This window comes from Lupinus angustifolius, unplaced genomic scaffold, assembly GCF_001865875.1.
Source record: "Lupinus angustifolius cultivar Tanjil unplaced genomic scaffold, LupAngTanjil_v1.0 Scaffold_1_420, whole genome shotgun sequence".
Lineage (NCBI taxonomy): Eukaryota > Viridiplantae > Streptophyta > Magnoliopsida > Fabales > Fabaceae > Lupinus > Lupinus angustifolius.
The window spans coordinates 59,917-70,797 of record NW_017715745.1 but is presented as its reverse complement, the minus strand read 5'-3'; positions in this window follow the sequence as shown (position 1 = coordinate 70,797).

The following is a 10,881-nucleotide window of genomic DNA, read 5'->3' as shown; positions in this document are numbered from 1 at the left end:
AGTTAATTCTGGGTGCACACCGCTGAGCACACATGTGGCACGCTAAGGTGCTTGCTTGAGCAGCTTTGACCATGCTGACTGAGACGTGGCTTGGTGCTTGCTGACCTGGTCAGGTGTCTGGTTCACCGTTGAGCACACATGTGGCACCGCTGAGCTGCCTGCTTGAGCAGCTTGGGCGTGTGCCAGGCTTGTGTCTGATCGTGCCAAGCTTGTGTTCAGACCATGTCAGGCTTCGTCTGGTGCTAGGCTGAGCGGTCATGCAGGTCCGCTAAGCTGCCTGCTTGAGCGACTTGGTCTATGCCAGGTTGGTTTGACTAAGCCAGGTTGGGTCTGACGTGCCAGGCTGGTGTCGAGGTCAACTCAGCGTAGCTTGGTCCATGCTAAGCTTCCTGCTTGAGCACCTTGAGTTTGACTTCTTTTTCTTCTTGGACCATGAGTCTTTATTCTCTTTTCTTTTTCTTTCTAAATCCTACAAAACATATTAAAGAGAAATACAAACACAAATATACAAGATTGTGATATTTTATCCAAAAAGTATTGTTTTAAGTTCGTTTTTCTCCAATTATGCTTCAGATAAGTGCCATAAAAGTGTATGAAATTTAGGTACACTCTGATCGCTCAATAATCTGCACTAGTGTATATTGTGTACTTTCAATTCTCTTAGAGAGGCTAGGACTCATATTTTCTACAAATATGCCATGTTTTCTTAACTACGAATTAAAATAGTAAGTCTTCACCTTGGGGATGTTCATTTAATTTCACTTATTTTTTCCTAGAATACGTAGTTCATGTACCTTCCAAGAATTCTCTCTTTTTACTAGGATCCTAAAACTCTTTTGCAGTTTTTCCGACTTAGTACCACTATCCTTTTCTTAGGTTTCTGTTGCGAGTTTTCAACATATATCTTACTTTTTTTGTTTTTTAACATCCTCAACTAGAATGGTTTTGGCAATATCTGAGTTCATAGAAAGTGGGCAATCTAATCCCTAGGTATGGGTCACTAAAAAAGGCTTATCATAGAAGATAATCTAAAATCTTTTCAGAGCTTGATTGAGGGATTGTTTTGATTGTTTGTGATTAATGCAATTAAATTATTAACCATGTTAAGAAAATTTGGTATTGCCACAATTTTAGGCTTATTGGAACCTTTCACTTGAAAAAGAGACTAACCTAAAAATAATCTCAGTTTGATAGGCTTTTGCTATTCCTTTTCCCTGGTGTTTTTTATTCCAGACAATACACTTTTGAAATGAAATATTAAAAATAATGATCCTCTAAACTTTGAAGGTATTCTAGGTTATGAATGGTGAAGTGGTGATGATGATGAGAGGTTGGAATTTAATCCTAAGTTCTAAAGATGAGATATTTTGTCAATATTTAAGATATTTAATAAATTTGGTGTTTCTCTGCCCTTATGTGTACCATAAAGATGCCAAATCCACAAAAATGTCTTTTTAAGCTTGTATGGTTTCCCATGTTGATTTTCTCTTTCACCCTTTAGATTATTTTCAATTGTTTTTTACACAACATTCAATAACTAAGAGTGTTTTATTAGTTTTTGTGATGTAATGGGTAGATGCCTAAGATGAAGGTGATAACCTTTGCCTAAGAAACTAGTGGTTCTATTGGTGATCACTAATAATTGATTTAATTTGCTTGAAATTTATTGAGGATTCTCTGCGAGCTTCTATAGTTTTTGTTTTTTCCATTTTATTTCTCACCTTGACAGAAGAACATTTTTTACTTGATTTTTTGTGGACAATTTATCCTCCATGTTAGATAATGAAAAATGTGTATTAATGATATAAAAAAGAGTGTATTCATTCGTTAATGTAAAAAATATTCAGAAACTACCATCCCCTGGGCTATTGATTCTTTGCATGTAATTGATAAAACATATCCTTTTAAATGTCTAGGCTTAAATGGGTAAATGGGGTGACACTAAATGTTTTCTTAGTGTTTGAAAATTCTCTTGTCATTATAAAATTATGCTTTATGATACACATCATTTTGGGTCTTTCATTTGTATTATCCTCCATCTTGAATCAAATATATTATATTAATGTATGAATTAATCTTATTTTGTATATTTTTCTTGGATGAATGAGAGTGGTGGAATGAAGTATGAAATGATAATTTGCATGATGAATGCATTAGTATATACTCATTAAAAATATATTAATTGAAAATAAAAATTTTCTACATGAAAGAAAATATGTGTTCCCCTTTATTTGATTATCGTAAAGCTTTGAGAGAGCAGGGGTTGCAAACAACATTATTTATCAATTCTTTTGAAGTTCATGGTTGGGTTGAAGGAAAATATATTATATATCCTTATCGTTTTACATGGAATGTATTGTAATGCCATAATGATTTTCAACTAGAGACATGATCATATCACTTAGGATACAACTTATGTCTTCCTCTTTATTATTATTTTTTGATAAATAGCAATAACAAAATAATTCCTTTTTGACATAGCCATAAATTAACAAACATTTTCTTAAAATACACTGGTTAATCGATTAACCTCATGGCTTAATCGATTAATGTGAGTGTTTTATGCTGTTTTCAATTGCATAACTGAAAAACCGTTTTTAGAGGAAAAATCTGCTTTGTATAAATACTGGCTAATTGCAGAAACGACTAAGAGAAAAAAACACAGAGAAAAGAGATAGATCATCATTGTTAGAATCTATTAGAGAGTGTTGAATTAGTAGAAAGAATAGATCATGCTAAGGCTTTAGTTTTCACATTCATATTGCATGTTTCTTTGAAAAGCTTTCTTGCATCATTCTTGTGTTTCTTGAAAAGAAAAAAATAGTTCTTTAAAGATTGCATATTTTCATAAACCTCATGCATGAACATTGATATTAGACTAGGACGTCTTGTGAGTTCTTGCTTTGATCTTTATTATAATATCCGAGTATTAAGTACTCATTCATAACTCAAAGCATTGTAATTCAAGGATTACGAAAATCCTAGTTGCAGTTAGGTAAGGTGTTCTTCACACAAAGACTTGGAGGTCTTGGGATAAAGAGCGATATCTTGGCTGGGGCCGAATCGCGGTAAGAAATGTTTTCTTGGAGGCGGTTTTGGGAAAGGTCAAACCAAGGGTGACGAAGTTCTTTGGGTTCCAAGAAAGGAGTGTTTGAGTCTTATATTTGGAAGTGTGTATGTAACATACATTGTGTTCTATAGTGAAGAAGGAAAATCTCCCAAATAGACTGGATGTAGTTTTGCAGTTGACAGCAAAACGAACCAGGATAAAATCCTTACGCAATCTTTTCTATCATTTTCTCTTTTATATTTCAAGATGTTTTAATGTGAGTTTGGAGCTAATATTTTGCATGCGTGTTCCTTGCTATGTTCTTGTTAATCTTGCATAAAAAGTATCTGTTGTATATCTGTTTGTGTGTTGGTTAATAACTGTGCAAGTTGTTGTTCTGGAAGTGAAACTTGAGCTCCGCCACACCTATTCAACCCCCATTCTAGGTGTATTCTGCCGCTGATACCTAACAAAAATTAACTCAACTAACAAAAAAATTTCTACTCCAAGAACTTACATAGTCTTGATTCCCAAAAGAGATACGTAGGAGCAAGATCACATCTTGTGAGACACAATAATAATAATAAAATATTTTCTTTATTTAGTAAAATAATAATAACATAAAATTAATAATTCAAGAATAAAAAAATTGGAATTATTTAATTTGACATTACTAACTAAAAGGAAATGAAGAATAATTAATAAGAAAGAGTGGTTGTGGGTAAAATTCTAGTATCAAGATATCGGTTAGGGGATATATGAGATGGACTGATTCCAATAATGAAGTGTTTAGGGGTGAATCTAATTGATGGAGAGAATTATGAAAACCTAGTTTAGAAAGAGAAGAGGAAGGTGTTGATTGAGCTCAACTTATCCACATCCACAGTACTAGAGAATCCAGTACTGAGATACAAGATGAAATATGGTTTTGTTAACTTTAAAAATTATTTGAATGAAAAACATTTTAAAGCAATAACTATTAAATATTTATTTGTACCATAGGTCAAAATCCCATCCTACTAAGTACGAGAGAGATCCACACTCGTGCTAATTGGTTTGTACAAGGTGTGAGAATGGGGAATGAAATGTATTTATAGAGGGATAGTGAATGGCTATGGAATTTGTAATGGAGAAGAGGGCTTTTCCAATGGGAAGAAGAAGACCCTAATAATTTATGTAGATTTCTAGAGCCAACTAAACCTATATAGGATCGTTGTGATTTTTGGATATGAAAATATGATATTGCTAGATCTTACACGGTTGAAAAATGCATGAGCTGCTTCAAAAGGAAGATGGCGCTTTGAGGGAAAAATCCTTTCTTAAGAAGTTGTGGTCAAATTTTGGACCTACGAAAATGACAAGCTTGACATGAAAAATTGTTTTGAATGAACCGTACATATGTCTTTGCCAATTCTCCACCCAACTCAAACACAGATTTACATATCCTAAGCATAGTTTCAGCCATCCAATCTTATGTAACCATTGATGAAGCTATAGATCAATCTCATATCCCGATATACTCACAAGACAATCTCAAAGAACCAGAAAACCACCCACTTATTTAAAAGACTACCACTAGAATTTAATGACTCAAACTAATTAATTTCCTTAGCCCTCATACCAAATATTCTATAAGTAACTCTCTTAGCTCTGACATGCTATCCAAGAACTTCGGACATTTTTCATTATCCATATCTATAAACCAAACACCCACACATTACTTTGAGGCTATAGCTCATACATGTTGGAAGAATGCCATTCAAGCAAAACTCATTGCCCTTGCCAAAAATAACACATGGATCCTAACAAATCTGCCCTCAAACAAGAAGGCAATAGGTTGTAAATGGGTATTTAAAATCAAACATAAACTTGATTGATCCATAGAGAGATATATGGTCACGCTAGTAGCAAAAGGAATCCACCAGACAGAGGGTGTAGATTATATGGACACTTTTAGTCCAGTTGTGAATATGACCACCATTAGGGTCCTACTATCTCTTGCTGCCATGAATAAATGGTATTTGCATCAACTTGACATCAATACTGCATTTCTCCATGGAGATCTAAAGGAAGAAGTCTACATGAAGATACCACAAGGCCTTCAAATAAGCAATTGTAACCTTGTTTGCAAGCTTGAAATATCCATTTATGGATTGAAACAAGCAAGTAGACAATGACATGATAAGCTTACTCATACTCTACATAGAATTGGTTTTCTAAAATGTTACTCAATTTATTCTCTTTTCGTTAAATCTATTAATAATGGTTTCACTGCTATTTTGGTTTATGTAGATGACTTAGTACTGGCGGTGAATGATCTTGATGAAATAAATCACACCAAACTTGTGCTACACAATAAATTCAGCATCAAAGACCTAGGTGACTTCAATTTTTTCTTAGGCATGGAGGTTGCTAGAGCAAGTCATGGAATAACCTTGTATCAAAGGAAGTACACTCTAAACATATTAGAAGAATATAGTCTTCTTGGTTCAAAACCAGCATCTACACCTATGGAATACAATGTAAAAATTCAAGCCAACTCAGGAACTCCCCTTGATGATCCAACTAGTTATACAAGATGGATAGGAAAGCTCGTGTATCTCACTTACACCAAACGAGATATATGCTTTATTGTGGGATATCTGAGTCAATTTCTTTCTGCACCAACCATCACACACTATGAAACAACTACTAGAATTCTCAATTATCTGAAAGGTTCACCTAGACAAGGCATCTTCTTTCCCATCAACAATTCAATCACCCTAAAAGGATATTCAGACTCTAACTAGGCAGTTTGCTTGGACACAAGGAAATTAGTGACATGATGGTGTTTCTTCCTTGGAACAACTATTGTTTCATGGAAAAGTAAGAATCAAAACACTATTCCAAGGTCTTCATTAGAGGTTGAATATAGAGCCTTTATCAATTGTAGCTTGTGAAGCTTAATGGTTGTTTTCTCTCTTTCAAGACTTATGAATCCAACATTCCAATCTTGTTAGCTTGTTCTGTGATAATAAATTTGCTTTACACATAACAGCAAATCCAGTGTTTCACGAAAGAACTAAGTACATCGAAATCGATTGCCACGTTGTTAGAGAAAGAGTGCAGAACAAGGTTGTTCACCTTCTCCCTATTCATACTTCCTTACAATTGGCAAACATATTCACAAAGTCTCTCACTAAGCTTGGCATAATCAATATACATATACCAGCTTGTGGGAGAATGTTAACTATGAAGCCCAGTTTGGAAGAAAAAGAAACCAATATTGAGTCCAATGCAATTAAATAAGCACCTTTCCTTTTATAGTAATTTTTTGAATTTTTGTTTTTAGTTATTGCTACCAGTTTCCGTTTTAGGCAAATTTCTGTTAGTTAGTTTGGTTCCTTTTATGTATCATAAATTCTTCTTTCATTCATTCTATTAAGAAAAGTTTCTTATTCAGTTTATCAAAGCTTTGGTTCCTTGGTTTATCAAATAGATTCATCATCTTCAATTCCTTTCTTCATCATTGCTCCAATGGAGTTTCGATTTTTACAGTTATGGATAATATATGGTGCATCTGAAATAAGATAATATTTGACTAAAAGTATTTTTACTTGTTGCATGAAGTGATGGAGATGACATCCTTAAAAAACATTGGTCCATATGTGAATAATATAATATCGTCTTATAATATGCCTCACAATTACAATATTTTTGTGTGTAAATAATATGCTTTACTAATATAATGTTCTATAAAAGTTTGCTTTGTGTAACAGTTGGGAGGGCAAAAACACACTTTAGTAATTTCTATACCACGAACAGTATTTGGTTCCTGCATAGGATTGATGGACATTTGGTGTACCCAAAAATATATATTTATAAGTAACATAATTTTATTGTACCAAAAATGAATTAAATGATGAAAACTTTATTGTACCAAAAATGAATTAAATGATGAAAACTTTATTGTGTAAATTGGTATATCTAACATTGCTGTGGAATGTCAAAAGTGAAACTCTACTAATTAAAAACAGTCAAATATATTGTTGATAAGTGGGTGGAACAAGTCTTGTTATATGTATGCTTAAGAGTGAACATGATTGGCTATGCCATGGCATGTTGCTATAGTTGTAGCAATAAAGAATACTTTTGTACATAACTTCAGTGAAGAAGGGTTTGGTTATTTAAATAGACAATATCTGCACTCATTGGTTGGAAAAATATCATTATATATAGAAAAAAATATACTTGTCCAATGTGAAAAGTTAAAAGTGTTGTTTGTTTGACCGCCATTATCTCTGATATTAAAGCATGTATTGTTGTTTAATGGTATACTTTTTCCCCGGTTGGTTACACCTAACACATATAATGTAATAAATATGTAAAGATAGTCACTATGTGATCTACATGGGAAACTCCAAAATATAAATATATAGGTAATCATTGTATATATCCTTTTAACTTGTTGATTTATTTACAAACTAACAAATATGAGGTTTTTAATTTTGTTTCCGTTAATCATACTGTATGATATCATCAAATGCAATGAGAAATCACTACACTAGGTAGTTTTTTTTTTGATAGAATAATGTTTGATTGATTGATATTTTTTTGGTTAAAAAAGTTAAGAGAAAAGAAGTAATATTCACTATAAATTACCTACCATGCCACGAGGGTTGGAAGAAGCAATATTAATGATTAACATTGCACCTCTACTCAAATTAGAAAGGAAGGATACAATCTTTGTCGTTACAGTGTTCTTAACTTTTATGTAATTCATTATTAAAATATTTCCTATTTCATTGTATTTTCTAGAAGAAAATGGTAAAAGAAAAGAATCAACATTTATCGTGAACAACCTCCCCTAATTTGAGAAATGGAAGAAGTAATACTAATGACTGATATCACGTCTCATGTTAAAGAGGAGAGATAAAAACAAATATAGTTGTCGTTGTCCCTTTCTTCCTAAGTTAACTTTTTACTAAAAAAAAATTGTATTTATTTTGTTATATGAGTCTTAACATGATTGATTATTAAAAAGATTTGTTATTTATTTGGTATCCAAAGATACACAATAACAAATCCAACAAATACTTGCATAGGTTTGAATCTCAAAATGATAGAATGGGATGAATCCAAGTAGTGCACTATCTAAACCCACCAAGACCTAATAACATTCTTAGTCTAAAGATGCATTAGTTATACTAGAGCCAGTGTAGATAAATCTTTTGATTATTCCATGGCAACAACAAAAATAGCATATTTTATGGGAAGATTTCTTAATATTTTCAAGAATTTTTATCATGTCCCAATACCTTCTAATTTATTGAAAATATTAGAGACTGCCACTAAGAAAAATGTATAGATTCATCTCCTCACATATGTAATGCATGTCTTGGTATAGTGGAAGCGACCCTTGCACAATGTTGGTTACAAGTAATCAAATAAATGAAAAAATATACATAGAGAATAAGACAAGAGAATTTGTTAACAGGGTGGTTACCAAGATATTATTAGAGAATAATGATTATAAACTCTAACACACCCATGGACCCAAGTGTCATTGGGATGTTTCTATTTGGAGCTTATATTTGGTGCATATTATAATAAGGGACTTGAGTATAATATATAACATTGCTCACTCCATTCCATTCTAATACTAGGCAATGTAGGACTAATACAATAACATATTTCAAGTATCCCCAACAACTTTCACCTTGATTGAAATAGACGAATATCTCACTCCTTAAGAAATCTAACCAAGAATCTCCACCTTAGCAAATATCTCGCTCCACTTTGCTCAATGCTTATTTCTCTTTAATAGCTTCTCCATACAAAATTCTGATCTCATTCAACATAAGCCTTTCTGAGTGTCATTGGAGATAGATCTCTATACTTGTAGTGAAAATTCTTGTACCACCATCTAATTGAACATGTCACCTAATCATCTATTGCTAGAAAGTCTTTCAATATATGGAACCTTTACACAAAATTTCACCAACAATTGTTCTCTTCAATACTTAGTAAAGCTGAACCTTGGAGCTTCCTTTGAAAGTCTCAACAACTACCACCATTGTCTACTCTGACAATCAAAGTAACAACTATCATACTCCACCATAAGGAGTATACCCACAACATACACCTTGTGTCAATGCCAACCAATGCCTGTATCACACCTTAGCATCTAAGTCTATGCCCATGTCACACCTTATATATCTACTAGTGTATGTGTAACACCTTCTGTTCAAGCCTATGCTCGTGTTACATACTGCATCAAATCCAGCCATCGCCTTTGTGCTTTTGTGGATCCACTAACATCTAATATATTTCACTTGACGCCATGGACATGCCATAAGAATACTCCACTTTTCATCTTAAATGAGATCACCATTTCTAATATCTAGAGAGATTATTGTCAATACATGTCTTTGAGTTTGACTCAACACTCGACTTCCTATCTACACCTTGGTCCAACTTCAATGTACGAACTTCTGTGGTTCTGGATCCAACACAATTGTTGTCCCCATCATAGTCATGTCGTATTTCTTTCTCCTTCAAATCATATTGTTTATTTTCACATAGTGCCTTTAACAGACCTTTTCCAACCAATATTTTCTACACCCTCATTGTCATAATCTGGCCTCTAGTCTAAGAGACATCTACCAATTGACTCTCATACCAATTTTTGGTGGAACGAAAGTGATCGTTACATAGCATTGGCCACAAGTAATGACATAAAGGGCATAAAATAAATAGAAGAGAATAGGACAATAAAATTTATTAACAGGGTTCAATCAATTATGCCTACATCCTCTCGGAAGCACTGAGCGGCTACCAAATATTGCTAGAGAATAAGGATTATAAGCTCTAACACACTCATGGGTCCATGTATCTATAAGCTGTTTCTGTTTGTTGCTTATATTTGGTGTATATTATAACAAATGTGTTGAGTCTAATATATATCATTGATCACTCTATTCCATTCCAATACTAGGCAATGCGGAACTAATACAATAACATATTTCAAGCATCCAAAAAAAAATCTTCAACTATCATTGAAGTTTAATAGAAATTACCTTGATGCTAGTGCCTTTAAAATCATTTTAAAGAGTCTCCCATGCCTCATTTTCTTGCATTATTCTTGTAAAAATATCTCTGCTAATACTTGTTGAATGAGTAGCATAGCCTCTACGTCATGTTATTTATTTTGTTTATACTCTTTTTGCTTTGTCCACGGTCAGTCCTGATTTTCAATGACGGATCTAAGACTTGGAGGTAGAGTGAGCAACATATATTAAAAATTAAAACAATAAATATAATCATATATAAAAAGATGAAAATATTATGATCAAATAAATTATATACTTCAGAATTGATCTCTACATGTTTTCATATTTTGAAATCATTAAATGATAAACTCATTATCAATGTTATAGAACACTTCTCCCTCAATATAAATTACTAGACAATCACTCATCCATGTATCTCCCATTTGACTCTGCAATTTTTTTTCATAGTTATAAAATTTCTTTGTACAGTTATGAAAATTTATAAGCCATGAACAAAGGAAGAGAAGAGAAGAAGGTAAAGATGAAGATCACAAAGTTAACAATGAATAACCTCACTTTGATCAAATGAATGGATCCTTTTTACATGGAGAGAAAACTATTGAACAACTTAATACTATTCCTAGAACCAAGAGCTAACTTATACTACTTAGCAAATCAAGAAGCAAAAAAAAACAAGAACAAGAAAACCAGAAAGTTTCCAAATCGAGAAACTAAATCAAAACAGAAAAAACAGAAAATCAAAATCTTACTAAAACATGAAATAATCAGTTTATAACTAAA